Genomic DNA, 16,275 nt, shown 5'->3' with positions numbered 1-16,275 from the left:
ATTATGGAAACTCAGGCTGAAGGAGTACTATGGGGAGACGGTTAGACTGGAGGAGTACTATGGGAACACGGTTAGACTGAAGGAGTACTAGGGAAAGTTGGTTAGACTGGAGGAGTATTATGGGAAGTTGGTTAGACTGGAGGAGAACTATGGGAAGCTGGTTGGACTGGAGGTGTACTACGGGAAATTGGCTAGACTGGAGGAGTACTATGGGAAGCCAGTTAGAATGGATGAATACTATGGGAAGCCAGTTAGACTGGGGGAGTTCTATGAAGAGTCGGCTTGAATGGAAGAAAAATGCCGGGATTGGTAATCTTTGCCGTCATATACATTTTATCCAAGGATTTTCAAGGGAATTTTTTTTTGCCAGTCTAGGGTCACTCACTGTGCTATCAAACTCTATCATTGTAACTGTGTTTATAAAGAACAAGTATAAAACGCAAAAACCCTTCTTGTTCTATTATGCTTTTAAAAAATTTTATCTAGAAAAAAAAAAGGCTCATGTCCTTAAGAAAGTCAATCTCTACAAAAGATCAGATCATTTTCATTTAAGTGTGTAATACATCCTTCGAGATGTCATTACTTCATAGAACAATTGTTTAAAAAGTCTTCCTTAAAAAGCAGGTTCAACTTATTGTGCTAAGGGGCCTCATCAATATCCGCACAGCCGTGCAGGCAGCTAGGAGGCCAGTCCATTAATGAAATGTTAATGACTGAATTAGACCTGGAATCACTGATGTGGGATGAACTGCTGTGAGTCCATTAGCATCAGACGAGCCTGCTGGGGAGAGAGTAAACACAAAGCCAAATGAAAAACCAAATTGTGAGTGCTGTCAAGTTTGCGTCAAGTAGGTGCTTCAAACATTCTAAAATGTAAGAGTTACCTATCTATTTCATATCTATCTATCTATCTATCTATCTATCTATCTATCTATCTCCTATCTATTTCATATCTATCTATCTATCTATCTATCTATCTATCTATCTATCTATTTCATATCTATCTATCTATCTATCTATCTATCTATCTATCTATCTATTTCATATCTATCTGTCTATCTATCTATCTATCTATCTATCTATCTATCTATCTATTTCATATCTATCTATCTATCTATCTATTTCATATCTATCTGTCTATCTATCTATCTATCTATCTATCTATCTATCTATTTTTTAGTTTTATTACCTTTCCATGAACTTTCATGCTTTCCTTCTGTGTTTGATGTAAATTGTCTGATCTGTTGTTTTCATTGCTCCATATCCTGCTTAGTACACAATCTCTAATAGACTTTCATTACCTCCTGTACACTCCCTAGCCAGAAATACACCTCCCACAAACCATCCCTAGCCAGGAATATACCTTCTACTATGCCATCTTGACTATAAACCTACCCATTACACCCGCAGCAGCCTTCCATATAGTGGGAGAGTGATAGAATTAGCTGAATTCCTAGCTAGCATGTATAGCTGGAATAGGAAGTCCATTACAAGAAGTGCATAAGACAAGAAATAGTGCTAAAAAAAAAGACAACAGAGCAGCCAGTTTGTATCTGAAGAAGAATAAAAGCATAAAAGACCACATAAAAGGTGTAATATAAATTTATTTACAAAGGTGTGTTCAGTTATTAGACAACTGAAAATAGTATATATATATATATATATATATATATATATATATATATATATATATAATCCTGTATATTTCAAAAAGCAATGGGAATTCAGTCAACTGCAATACTTGCCTGGAATAGTCCATTTCGCCATACAGGATAAAGGTGCTGTGGTCTGAAAGTGGGGAGGGCGCAAACAATGTCACAAAACCCGCCTCTGTGATACAGTTATCGGTAATTAAGAATAGTTTTTTACAAACATGACAGATCAGAGAATAAAGATAAAGCTATTTTTGTTATAGAGAAACTATTAGCGTGTTGGATTAATCTAACCTTCCGGTAGCTCCTTATTGCACATGGGGTGCTGAGGATGAAGGTATGTGTCTTATCTTCATCCTCAGCGCTGTTTCAGTGCAGTCTGTATTGTAATCCTGCAGCCAGGATTCCCCCAGCCTGAGCCCGCTACACTTATAATCTTTAGAAGGGGCAGGACGGTCAGGGTTGGACCACCACTCTGGGGGCAGTAGGGCCTTACCAGACCCAGGATTAGGCTATGGTAACATGTAGTATGAGACCAGCCGTTCCGTGACCTGGCCAGGTCGCGGAACTGACAGTCTCAGAAGAGATCATCCCGGCCTGTACTGCAGTACCAGTACCAGGAGTATCATTGCGCGCCCGCATCAGAACTCCCCACAGCACACAATGGAGCATGCGGCCGGAGCTGCACGCTCCATTGTGTGAACTGACAGAATTCACTTTCCTACGGCACCGCTAGGGATCCCGGACGAAGTGTATACTATGTGTATACACTCTGGTCGGGATTTCCTCAGCCTTCAACACTACGTAGATACTGCAGAAAACACGGCCATTGTAACAACGACCGTGATTTCTGCGGAACTTACGTAGTGTGAACATAGCCCTACACTACAAATTGCACAGGAATGACGCTGAGGATGAAGGTAAGAACATTAAGAGATGTCAACGGGTTAGATTCATCTTAACTGCTGATAGTTTCCCTTTAAATAACTAACAAGAAACTGACAGCACTGACAGCTAAACATCTCCGTGCTATACATCCCTGTGTTGTCAGTTTCTTTCTTTTTTTTTTTTAAATCTAGTTCCACTTTTTCCACTGAGCACTCACACTACCTATCTCTTTTCCCTTACTGCTTCATATGGAAGAGCTCTCATCTGTTTGGCAGATAACACAGATAACACTGATCTAACACCATTAGGTATAAATGATGTTTAAAGCTTTTAAAGGGGCCAATAAATAACTTGCAAGAACACTATCTTTACAAGGTGGCACCAGGGAGAGAGTGTTCTTTCTTCTGGAGAAAAGCTTTTTACATGGGCCGATCATCTTAGAAATGGTCATTGCAGAGTATCGGGCCATGTAAAAAGACCAGGAAACAGCCAATGAATGGCCATTTTTGGGCTGATTGGATCTCTGGTGCAGCCCTTTAAATGCATTGTTGTCTCTATGTAAACAGGAGATGTACAGTTGACCATTGACTGGTCCAAAATTAAGGAACAACAAACGAGTGCTGATCATTGAGTTCAGTGCTTGCTTGCCCATCAACCTGGGTAAAAGGGCCATCAGAAGGCGACACATGTCTCAAGGAGAAACTTTACCCTCCCTAAGTCCCATGGCAAAGTAGGCAACCCACTCCAGACTAATGAAGGGTGAGATCTTAAAACACCTGTTTACAAATAGGTAAGTCTTCCATCTGAAGGAGATTTTGGCTTGGCTCCCTAATTATTATTTAAGACTTTTAAAGGAGAAGTCCGGGGTCGGACATTTTTTAAAAACAGCAAGAAGCAGGTGGCTGAACATAACAACAGGCACTCACCTTCCCAGCTCCAGGTCTGGGGATTGCTTTCTTCCAGTTCCTGGCCACTGACTGGCTTAGCTAGGCTAACGTATTACATCCTGGGTCCCCCCTGAGACCAGACCACTTCCTAGTCTGTGACTGGGACAGTGGACCCCACACTGGAGCCAGGGAGGTAAGTGCCTGTTGTTATGTTTAGCCACCTCCTCCCTGGCTGTTTACAAAAAATGTCCCACCCCATTCTTCTCCTTTAAAGAGGAAAACTGCCCAGAGTAGTAGCGAATCGCAATAGAAAAGCTCTCCTGCTCCGGACATCACTGTGTCAGACTAAAAAAAAAAAACACCACTTCCCGCAGGACATACAGCAGCTGATAAGTACTCAAAGACTTGAGATTTTTAAATAGAAGTAATTTACAAATCTGTATAAATTTCTGATATCAGTTGATTAAAAGTATAAATTTCTGATACCAGTTGATTAAAAAAAGAAAGAAAAATTATGGAGTTGCCCTTTAACCTTTCCATATTGTATTCATTGACTTTGTCATCTTAAATTTTTAACTTTTGAAATTTTCCCAAAAAATTTCAACTTTCCCATTTAGGCGGTAATGATTTATTTAATAACCTACAATGCATCTGTCATTGCAGAGCGACATGCCACATAAATAATAATCTGGGTAAATAAACAAAACAGAAGAATAGGGGAGGCCAAATGTCAGCGCCCTGCCTTGTTTCAGATCTGCAGATTTCCCCTGTGATTTCCCCTGTGACATGCGTATGTCAGATTCTAGGAGCCGCCTGTACTTAAATATCATTTGAAGTTTTTGAATAATACACAAATGGGCCTTTACCGTGTCAACATTTCACCTCCGATGACTTCTCTCCATGAACGCCTATTTGCAAATATTGTGATGTTGCTAATATTTATGTCAAAGTCGAGCGCCATCATCATGCTAATGAGGCGTAATGGAATGAGTCAGGCCCGGGCGGCGTATTTTCCTTCGTGCGGACAGGACGCGCACTGCTTAGATTCCGGACACAGGGATAATGTCACAAAACAAAAAGGGTTTTCTACAAATGAGATTGATGAACAATTTACAAATAGACCCAATGACATATTTCCTGCGGTTAATGATTAACTACGAAATTTAGTAAAGTTCAAACGCATATAAAAATCAATGATCGCCTGGTGGCAGAAAGGACAAACATTGATTGATATTGCTTTTATTTTATTAGATGTTTTGTTTTTGTTTTTGAGATTTTTTAAAATAATTCTTTAGAATTTTAGATGTATTAACTCATTTGTTACAGATAAAAAAATATTTGATGGATTTGTATGGACGCATGTATGGACGCAAGGTAGGTAGAAGGAGACTAAGTGAAATATTAATGGTGAAAAATATTTATTAGCGTTATGTTATAAAGACTGGGGCATGTTGACGCTTAAAGGGGTTTTTAGGCTTGGAAAAAAAGGTTCTGCTTTTTTCCATAAAGCGCAATAATCCAGTCCTCTGTTTGGGTGTGAGGTTATGCAGCTTAGTTTTATTGAAGTGAATAGAGCTTAATTGCAATACCATATACAGTCTGTGGACAGGGGTGACACTGTATTTGGAAAAAATAATACAAGAATAATAATACAGAATAAAAAATAGATAAAAAAGAATACAAGACAGGTGAGGACCTGGTACTAGTACCCGTCCCGCCGTCCCTGTCTGCTTACCGCAACTGCCCTGAGTGGCAGCGGATAACTGGGCGACAGTCCTTAATCTTAGTATATGAGTATACAAGCCAGGAAGCCAAAACCAGAATCAGGAAACCAGGAAAAATAATCAGCATAAACATAGAGTAAACATACTTATGGAGTCTGGAGTCCCAGCCCCAGAGCCTGATTGGGGCTAAGACTCCAGCCTCAGGGCTAATTAAAATAGCTGACTGGCGGTGCTGGCTGCCATTCAGTAATTACACATGATACACACCTATGGGGGAAGGGGAATTCACAAACCAAAACTAATGTGACAGTCAGATTCACTGATATACAGTATGCATTGCAGCTTCCACTCACTTTTGTAGCTGTGCCAGGTGCTCTTCATCCAGCTCAGATGCTTATTGCATTGTACAGGAACGGGACTCCTGCTTTTGAGAAGAGTCCCTGTTCCTCTACATACTGCACTATTTCAAGGAAATTGGGGCACGTCCCAATTCAAAAATAATGTGACAGTCAGATTGACTGAACTTGGAACAAAATCTTGAAACATTCCATCTTCTTTAGTTATGGGTGTACACAGAGAATAATTCAGTAACCTGGTTGGCCACTTAAGATAATCCAGTTTCAGAGTTAAAGCAAATGTACCATCAGCCCCATCAGTTTAGCAATAACTTATCGGCGGCTGGGCGGCGGGGATCTCAGAGGTGTGGTAATTTTTTTTTAAAACACCACCGTTTCCCGCACAGCACCTGTCACAAACTCGCCGGACGTAGGTGGGGAACAGAACAAGACAGTGAGCCCTAACCACTAGAACCCACCTTCTGATCCTACCTACTTGCCTCAACGGCCCTAAACGGCCGTGGACAACCACGGTGTCAGTCCCTGTCCTACACCAGGTGATAAACAAAACAAGACAGACGAAACAAACACAATAATGCAAAGTCTACGGTCCGGGTCAGCAACGGCGGTCAGCGAGGTACAAAAACGTAAGGCAGAAGAAGAGTCAGAGACAGACAAGGAGGTCAGGGCAGGCAGCAGACAAAGCAGGTTGGAAGATCAAGCAATAGGTCAGGCAACAGAAGTAACAGAACCAGGAGAGCTGAAGCGCTTAGCTGAGTAACACTCAATAGCCAGCAGGGAAATGAAGAGCCTGCTGCTTTTTTATCTGGAATCAGGGACTGGGTCCAGCACTTGATTGGATCAGCCCTGAACCCAGCACCCAGCTCAGCTGGACAGGTCTATAAGGAGTAACCCCTGCACTGCCAGAGTGTAACAGGCAATGCGGGTGTGGCTGGGAAACTAAGACAGCATTCAGACAGGACTGCAAACAAAAAACAACCAGAGGCTCAGCGCTTCCTCGGTCGCCCAGTATGGACCGAGGAGCGCAAAGTCACATTCCTGACAGTACCCCTCCTCTTATGAGGGGCCTCAGGACCCTTATTTAAAGGACCCGGTTTAGAGGGGTTATGGTCATGAAACTTCCGGATGAGACGTGGGGCATGTATATCCTTACTGGCGACCCACGTATTTTCTTCAGGACCATATCCCTTCCACTGGACAAGATATTGGATGGAATTTTGAATTTGACGAGAGTCCAATATCCTGTCCACTTCAAACTCCAGCTCCCCCTGGATGACCAGAGGAGCAGGGAGGACTGAAGGAAGCACAGGATTAACATATTTTTTGAGAAGAGACTTATGAAATACATTGTGAATTCTCATAGACCCAGGTAATCGTAATCTGAATGAAACAGGATTAATGATCTCTGTGATAACGTACGGACCAATGTACTTGGGTGCTAGTTTACCAGAGGGAACCTTCAATTTCAAGTTTTTAGTTGAGAGCCATACCTTTTCTCCTATACCGTAATCTGGGCCAGATATGCGTCTTTTGTTCGCCTGTTTCTTAGCTGTCTCTTGGGCTTTGACCAAGTTCTGAAGAGCTTGGGCCCAAACTGTGCACAGTTTAGAATAAATACCTTCGGCCGAAGGGTTTACGGACTCTGACGCATGTACAGAAGAATATCTGGGATTAAAGCCATAATTACAATAAAATGGCGACATCTTGAGTGACTGATTTTCACGATTATTTAGAGCAAATTCCGCTAAGGATAGAAACTCTCTCCATTTATCTTGGCTCCCTGCAACAAAACACCTCAAAAATTGTTCCAGAGATTGGTTCACCCTTTCTGTCTGGCCATTAGATTGTGGGTGAAAAGCCGACGAAAAGGATAATGAGATGCCCAGCCGACCACAAAATTCTCTCCAAAATCTGGAGACAAATTGTACCCCCCTGTCAGAAACTACATTTTCTGGAACACCATGCAAACGTAAGATATGGTTTATGAACAATGTAGCCAAGGTACGAGCATTAGGGAGCTTACGCAGGGGAATAAGGTGACACATCTTAGAAAATCTGTCAACAACCACCCAAATGACTGTTTTTCCCTTAGAGGGTGGCAAATCGGTAATAAAATCCATAGAAATATGAGTCCAAGGTCTGGTAGGCACCGGAAGGGGATGGAGGAGACCTTCAGGTAGTCTACGCAGAACCTTGGATCTGGCGCAAGTTTCACAGGCGTCGACAAATGATTTGACATCTCTTGCCCATGAAGGCCACCAATAATGCCGTGAGAGTAAGTACTTAGTACCTGCAATTCCCGGGTGACCAGCCAACACAGAATTATGAATCTCCTCCAAAACCTTAAGGCGAAGGTTTGGAGGAACAAACAGTTTAGACTCAGGAGTGTTCCGGGGAGCCAGAGACTGAGATTCCGCAATCCGAGCTGCCAGATCGGGTTGCAAAGTGGCCACCACCACCCCGGGTGACAGGATGGTCTCTGGTTGCTCCCTGGGAACCGTGTCGATGTCAAAGCTGCGCGATAAGGCGTCAGCTTTAACATTTTTAGACCCAGGTCGAAAAGAAATTTCAAAATTAAATCGTGTAAAGAACAAAGCCCATCTGGCCTGACGAGGAGTGAGACGTTTGGCTTTATCCAAATATATCAGATTCTTATGATCTGTTAACACCTTAATTCTATGTTTAGCCCCTTCCAGAAAATGTCTCCATTCATCAAAGGCTAATTTAATGGCCAGAAGTTCTCTGTTACCTATGTCATAGTTGCTTTCGGCTTTGGAGAACTTCCTAGAAAAGTAGGCTATGGGTCTGAGGTTGGTGAGGGTCTCTGAACCTTGTGAGAGAACTGCTCCTACCCCAACCTCAGATGCGTCAACTTCAATGACAAAGGGTTGTTCAAAGTCAGGCTGAGTTAACACAGGAGCTTCAGCAAAACACCTCTTAAGCTTGTCAAATGCCAGGATAGCCTCAGGACTCCAATTAACCAGGTCTGCCCCCTTTTTGGTTAGATCAGTTAATGGTTTAGCAATAACAGAAAAACCCTTGATGAACTTTCTATAGTAATTGGCGAATCCCAGGAACCTTTGTAGGGCCTTAAGGCTACTGGGTCGCTCCCAATTTTCAATGGCTGTCACTTTAAGGGGGTCCATACAAAATGAGTTGGAGGTGATCTTATACCCTAAGAATGAGACCTCCTGTATCCCAAACTGGCATTTTGACAGCTTGGCGCAGAGGTGATTTTGCCTTAGCAATTCTAACACAGTACGAACATGCTGAACATGAGAGCACCAATCAGGAGAAAATATCAAAATATCATCTAGATATACCACCAAAAAACGACCCAGATGTTCACGGAACACGTCATTAACAAAATGTTGGAAGACTGCCGGAGCATTACATAATCCAAAGGGCATAACGAGGTATTCGAAATGTCCCTCAGGAGTATTAAAGGCAGTCTTCCACTCGTCTCCCTCCTTTACTCTTATTAGGTTGTATGCTCCCCGCAAATCAATCTTAGAGAACCATTTGGCTCCCACAATTTGATTAAACAAGTCTGGAATGAGAGGCAGAGGGTGTTGATTTTTCACAGTGATCTTATTCAATTCTCGATAATCAATACAGGGGCGTAGACCACCATCTTTTTTACCCACAAAAAAGAATCCCGCTCCCATGGGAGAAGAGGAGGGACGGATGTGACCTTTACGCAAGCTATCCTTGATATAATCTCGCATAGCCTCTCTTTCTGGACAGGACAAATTAAATATTCTACCCTTAGGGTACTTAGACCCTGGTATCAAGTCAATAGTGCAATCATAGGGACGATGGGGAGGTAATCCTTCCACCGATCTCTCATCAAACACATCAGCATAATCAAGCAGAAACTCCGGAATCTCCCCATCATCAGAAGAACATTCAGCAAGCGACAAAGAAATACAATGAGGAGCACACTCTGGTCCCCATCGAACCAGTTCCCTGTTGGGCCAGTCAAACACGGGGTTATGCTGGTCCAACCAGGGTAACCCCAGAATAATATCAGCAGACAAATTTTCCATAAGCAAAAAGTCAAGCTTTTCAAAATGAACTGATCCCACCTTTACCTCAAGATGGGGGGTAATGTAGCGTATATTACCCTGAGCAAAAGGGGCAGAGTCCGCTCCAGTCACATTCAACGGACATTTAAGCTGAAGTGGACATGCCCCCAGACCAGACCAGAAAACAGTATTAATAAAGTTAGCAGAAGCCCCAGAGTCAACCTGGGCATATCCCGAGATAAATTTATCTCCCAAAGTCAAAGAAATAGGCAACAACAACTTCTTTTTCTTGTCGAAGGTTACCTGTGCACCTGAATGACCCCCTCGATAATCATTCAGGCGCTGAAGTTTTCCGGCGGTGAACCAGGTCTAGCGGTACATTGTCGTACTTGATGCCCCGCTTTGCCACAGTAGAGACACAGATGGTTCTGGAGGCGATATGCACGTCTGGCCTTGGCGTCAGTTGACCCGATCTGCATAGGTTCGTCTTGCGGAGGGGACACAGGAGAGGAAGAAGAAGGTTTAGGAGGTAAGGTCAAAGGACATGAACCAGAAGGGAATTTAGATGTTTCTCTCTCTTTGTGTCTGTCCCGCATACGCCTATCTACCCGTATGGCTAAGGTCATAGTTTCCTCCAGAGTCTCAGGATTAGGATAGGCTACTAACAAGTCCTTCAGTTGGTCAGACAAGCCCGCACGAAACTGGAAACGCAGAGCTGGGTCATTCCAATAACACATATATAAAGTCTGTAGAACTCCACCATACAAGACACTACCTGTATTACTCTAATGGGGTGGGGGCCGCCGGTGGACACTCTGATTTTTACTATTTATGGTATGACACTGCATTTATTAATTTATTCACTTATTTATTTATTTTTGCATTAATTGAGACACGTGTGTCATTTATTTATTTATTGCGCCTTTATGGTGTATTTATTATATAGCATCTACACATAGATTTCTAGGTACTGTATTTAGCACTCTAGTCTACCTTTTTTACCTAAATCATTTACTGATTTATTAATTTATTTACTTATTTAGTCACTAGTGTCCATCTGCAGCAGCCCCCTCATTGTATGTTTGTCATTTTTAACTATTCTGTCAGCCATGATTCATTGTGTATTTATTTATTGATTATTTCGTTATTTGTATGTGATTTTAACTAATAAAATTTATATGTTGTAATATATCAGAGGTTCAGTTGTTTCTCTATCGGTCTGGGTCATTCCAAGTAGAGGGTACACACCACTGCCTAAAGTCAGCACAGTATTCTTCCACTGGTCTCTTACCCTGTCTGAGTGTCGTCAATTGGCGCTCTGCCTCTGCTGCTCGGTCTGGGTCATCATACAGAAGGCCCAAGGCTGAAAAAAATCTGTCAACGGTCATTAAATCAGGGGAGTCAGAAGGTAGTGAGAATGCCCATTCTTGGGGTGGGCCCTGCAGGAGGGACATAATAATGCCCACCCTCTGGGTCTCATCTCCGGAGGAGCGGGGACGTAGCCGAAAAAATAATCTGCACCCCTCCCGAAAGGTCCGGAAATTTTTCCTGTCCCCCTTAAATTTCTCAGGGAGCTGCACTGGGGGTTCAGGAGCCTGCGGGGGGGTCAGACACATCTGCCTGGGCAAGGACTCTTGTTCCTGCACACGCTCAGCAAGGGTCTGAACCAACGTATTCAGACCCTGCATCTGGGTCACCAGGGTGTTCATAGGGTCCATGATGCAGGTGACCCAAAAATCTTCTTTCTGGCTGGCTATTCTGTCACAAACTCGCCGGACGTAGGTGGGGAACAGAACAAGACAGTGAGCCCTAACCACTAGAACCCACCTTCTGATCCTACCTACTTGCCTCAACGGCCCTAAACGGCCGTGGACAACCACGGTGTCAGTCCCTGTCCTACACCAGGTGATACACAAAACAAGACAGACGAAACAAACACAATAATGCAAAGTCTACGGTCCGGGTCAGCAACGGCGGTCAGCGAGGTACAAAAACGTAAGGCAGAAGAAGAGTCAGAGACAGACAAGGAGGTCAGGGCAGGCAGCAGACAAAGCAGGTTGGAAGATCAAGCAATAGGTCAGGCAACAGAAGTAACAGAACCAGGAGAGCTGAAGCGCTTAGCTGAGTAACACTCAATAGCCAGCAGGGAAATGAAGAGCCTGCTGCTTTTTTATCTGGAATCAGGGACTGGGTCCAGCACTTGATTGGATCAGCCCTGAACCCAGCACCCAGCTCAGCTGGACAGGTCTATAAGGAGTAACCAGTTCTTGTGGTGTAGCCAGCTCAGCACCTAAAGGATCTTCTGAAGGATCTCAGGATTCTATCCGACTCCCCCTCACATATATCCCGACATAATTTGACATGTGCCCAGCAATCAGCATTGAATGAGTTAAAATCACTTAAAGATATCACAATAAAAAATTCAGATAAAGGCGGTTTAGTGGTTGTTATGAATACAAACATGTATAATCAACAAATGTTAGAACACCTCTCTGACAATACCACCTACCGCACTTTGCCTGGAGATCCTATCCAGGCCTTTACTCGTCAATTACAGGAGCTCCTACGTGAGGGGGTTAGTTTGGGTGTTCTTAGTGAGAGAGAGGCAGAGCACTTGTGCCCCATACACCCCATAATGCCCTACATGTATGGGCTACCAAAAACCCACAAAGGCATTGTTCCTCCTCCCGTGCGCCCCATAGTGTCTGGCAGGGGCTCTCTGTGTGAGGGGCTGTGCGAGTGGCTTGACTGCCTGTTGCAGCCTCTCGTGCAGAGAGTACCTGGCTACACGAGGGACACGGGTGCAGTATTGGTGGGTTTGGAGAGTCTTGTATGGCGGCCGGAGTACTGCTGGTTGGGTCTCGATGTCACATCCCTATATACCAGCATACCTCATCCGGTAGCCATGCGGGCTCTCCAGTTCCACCTGGAAAAATACAGTGGCTATAGTGGTGAACTCATTGAGTTCGTTAAAAGTGTCACCTGGTTCCTTATGACACATAATTACTTCAAATTTGGGGACACTTTCTACCTTCAAGTCAGTGGTGTTTCTATGGGAGCCAAGTACTCACCCTCTCTCGCTAACCTCACTATGTCACACTGGGAAGAGATTTTCATTTACACGAGTGACAACCCATTCCTGGACTCCATCCAGTGGTACGCCAGATTCATCGACGATCTGTTACTCATTTGGGACGGTCGTGAATCTGACGTGCCACTCTTTCTGGAGTATGTCAATTCTAATAGTATGGGCCTCCGCTTCACCCATAATTGTCACAAAACCAGTATGATTTTTCTTGATCTCGAGCTCATTGGTAAACCCTCACATATTGTAGAGACTCGGACCCATAGAAAACCTATCTCTGGCAACATCACATTACATGCAACCAGCTCCCACCCCAAACACACCATTAAGTCCATCCCAGTTGGGGAACTGACTCGTATGCGTCGCAACTGTAGCACTGAACATGCATACTTGGAGGAAAGTAAATTGAGTCAAGATAGACTTAAAGCTAGGGGTTATCCATATTGGATGCTGAACCGTGCAGTCCATAGATTAACTAACAGAGACAGACGAACATTACTCACCAAACAAAATAAATCACAGACTACTTATGTCCCAACACTTGTTACCCGATATAGTCCACAATTCAGACAGATCAAGGAAATCGTACTGAAACACATACACATATTGCGGGGTGATCCATTACTAGACCAAATTTTGCAGTCTGGCTGTCGGGTAGTATCCAGAAGAGCCTCTACTCTAAGGGATGTTCTCTCCCCCTCTAGCCCCAAACACAAACCACCCTCTACATGGTTAAATTGCAAAGGCTTTTTTAAATGCGGACAAAACCCTTGCCGCACTTGTACTGTAGCCTTACCTAGTAAATCCTTTACTAGTAGTTCTGGCTAAGAATTCCGTGTTGGATGCTTTCTAAATTGTAATAGCACCAACGTAGTTTACATCATATTGTGCACTATATGCAACCTCATGTATGTTGGTTGCACAACGCGAAAATTTAAAACCCGCATTGTTGAGCACTTATATGATGTGACACATCACACCAACCGCAACCCATCCGGAGCCTCTAGCCACTTTATCACCACACATGGTGGCAATGTGAACTCATTCAAAGCCTTTGCCATTGATCGTATATATCCATCATCCAGAGGGGGCGATATTAGACACGCTCTCTTTAAAAAAGAAGCGTACTGGATTTTCCATTTGAACACTACTGCCCCCAATGGTCTAAATCTCCGTAGAGAACTTTTACTATACTACTAAAGTGTGCTTTGCATGTGGTCTCTATATTATACATTGTAAATGATAACCATTTTGCCATTACTTAATTTGGTATTATTCACACACAGTACACTTGCATATATGATTTAGTTTTAGCTATACCATTGTTTATTATGAGGTGTTGGTTTATGTAAAGACCTGACGTCATCACGCTTCCGAGCGTAAACCAGGTAGCCTACTTATACACACCTGTATGGCTACTCCTTAGCCATGATTAAGGGTACGTGACGTACCGGAAACGCGTTGGCGTGGGTCTGAGAGAGCGCATTACATGTCTCCGTTGTTCTTTGGATCTTATAATAAAAGCAAGTTTATTCAAGCACTGCATCGCTGAGCCCAGATGGACTTTCTTAACTATAAGGAGTAACCCCTGCACTGCCAGAGTGTAACAGGCAATGCGGGTGTGGCTGGGAAACTAAGACAGCATTCAGACAGGACTGCAAACAAAAAACAACCAGAGGCTCAGCGCTTCCTCGGTCGCCCAGTACGGACCGAGGAGCGCAAAGTCACATTCCTGACAGCACCATTTTGTTCTTGTGCTCCGGCTCGCCTCGGATGGATCGGAGGTGGGCCTGGCGCCCCAAATGTGATGATCTCCCTTCAGTGACACAGCCCTGTTTAATGGCTCATTGGTTAGCCCTTTTGCTTTGCAATACTAAGACCTTGGGTTCGAATCCAACATCTGGCTACTTCTACCTAGAGTTTCTGTGTTGTTTCACTTGTATTTTCTAGTTTCCACAAACAAAAAATACTGATAAGTTTTATTGTCTTCTATGGATTTGCACTTGAGCTCCAGTAGAGCCAGGGATAGATACGAGTGATGACAATCTCTGTACATTGCTGCAAAAGATGTCAGTACTATCTAACAACAGGGTATAAATATAAAACTAGACATTATTGATGGCATGTCCTAGCTATATGCTATCACTGTATTAAGTGTTAAACACCTTTACAGCTCAGTTGAGAATACAATACTGGCTAGAAGCCCGGCTCATTGGAAACAAAGCATCTGTACTCGGATAGTAGGAGAATGGAAAGTGGAGGATGACCGGCAATAAAACTCTTGTTCACACTTTCGTTCCAGTTCCTTTCTATCGGTTTTCCATTGCTCTTTGACATCTTATCCAGTACAAAAACAGAAGCCTGAAATACTTATTTTTATTTAATAGGATCCGTTACATCACGCAGTATAATTCATCAGTCATATCTGTCACAGCTCCTGTACAACATGAAACTTGTGTGAATGTAGAGTTTTATCAATTGTTACTGTTCTGTAGAGTTAAAGATCTTTTAGGGTGGGTTCACACGTATCGGATCCACAGCTGATTTCTCACTGCGTATTCGCAACGAGACCCGCTGCGCATCCCTGCCCAGTAAACTCTATGGGCAGACAAACTCGCAGCAGGATGTACATCCCGCTGCGATTTTACCAGCAGCCCGTCCCGTTAACCCCCGGCCGCCAGAGACTACCTGGTCCCCGCTCCCGCTTGCGTTGGGATTCCCGGTGACTTCACGTCCCGCTCGGCCAAACACTGCGAAGTCTTTGGCGGCTGAGGGTTAACGGGGCACACTGCTGTACTGCCAAATGCGGCATAGTAAAAATGTTGGCGTGCAATACCGGCACCCAGGTAATGTCTCAGGATATAAGCGCTTTCAATCACACCCAGAGGGGTGATTACAGCGCTGAAACCCGCCCAGGACTGTGTCTACATGGAGGAGCCACACTCCCAGATGACTACTTGCCCGGAATTTACATACAGCGCGGAAGATTATAAAAGTAAGATTGCGGATCATATACAGATGGGACGGACAAGGGGATGTTTACAAAGTGTGCTGGGTCATGTACTAGCACAATTCCTTAGTGTTATAGACATTTTTGGCGTGATTGTTTCTCTTTAAACCTGAAGCCCTTCAGCTTTTGCAATACTTTACTTTTTATTGGGGGACATTTATCAAGGGCTTTGCACCTATTTTTAGGTGAATAATAGGATTTTTTCACCTATTTTTGGTCTTGGTTCTATTTAAGAACCAGTATTAGACGAATATTTTTTGGATGGAACCTTTTTTAATCTGCCAGTTTTGAGTATTCACCCCAAAATTCACATAATCCGGGATCTGGGCCTAATTTATGATTTGCGACATTTTAAAAAGTTGCACAAAGTGGTGAATGCCTACGTCTGGTCAGTATCAGGTGAATTTTTCACAATTTTTTGTAAATATTTTGCTAATATTTTAAGAATATTCTATTCACAAATTTATGAAAAATTTGTAAAATTAGTCATATTTGCCTGGGTAAAAAAAAAAAAACAGACAAATACTTTGTAGAAAAATCATTTTTGACTCAATAGTAAATGTCCCCCATTGTATTTGGTCAGTACCAGGTGAATTTTTCACTATTTTTTTGTAAATATTTTGCAAACATTTAGATAATATTCTA

Source organism: Dendropsophus ebraccatus, chromosome 9 (genome assembly GCF_027789765.1).
Source record: "Dendropsophus ebraccatus isolate aDenEbr1 chromosome 9, aDenEbr1.pat, whole genome shotgun sequence".
NCBI lineage: Eukaryota > Metazoa > Chordata > Amphibia > Anura > Hylidae > Dendropsophus > Dendropsophus ebraccatus.
The sequence above is the reverse complement of the archived record's forward strand: the minus strand, read 5'-3'. Positions refer to the sequence as shown.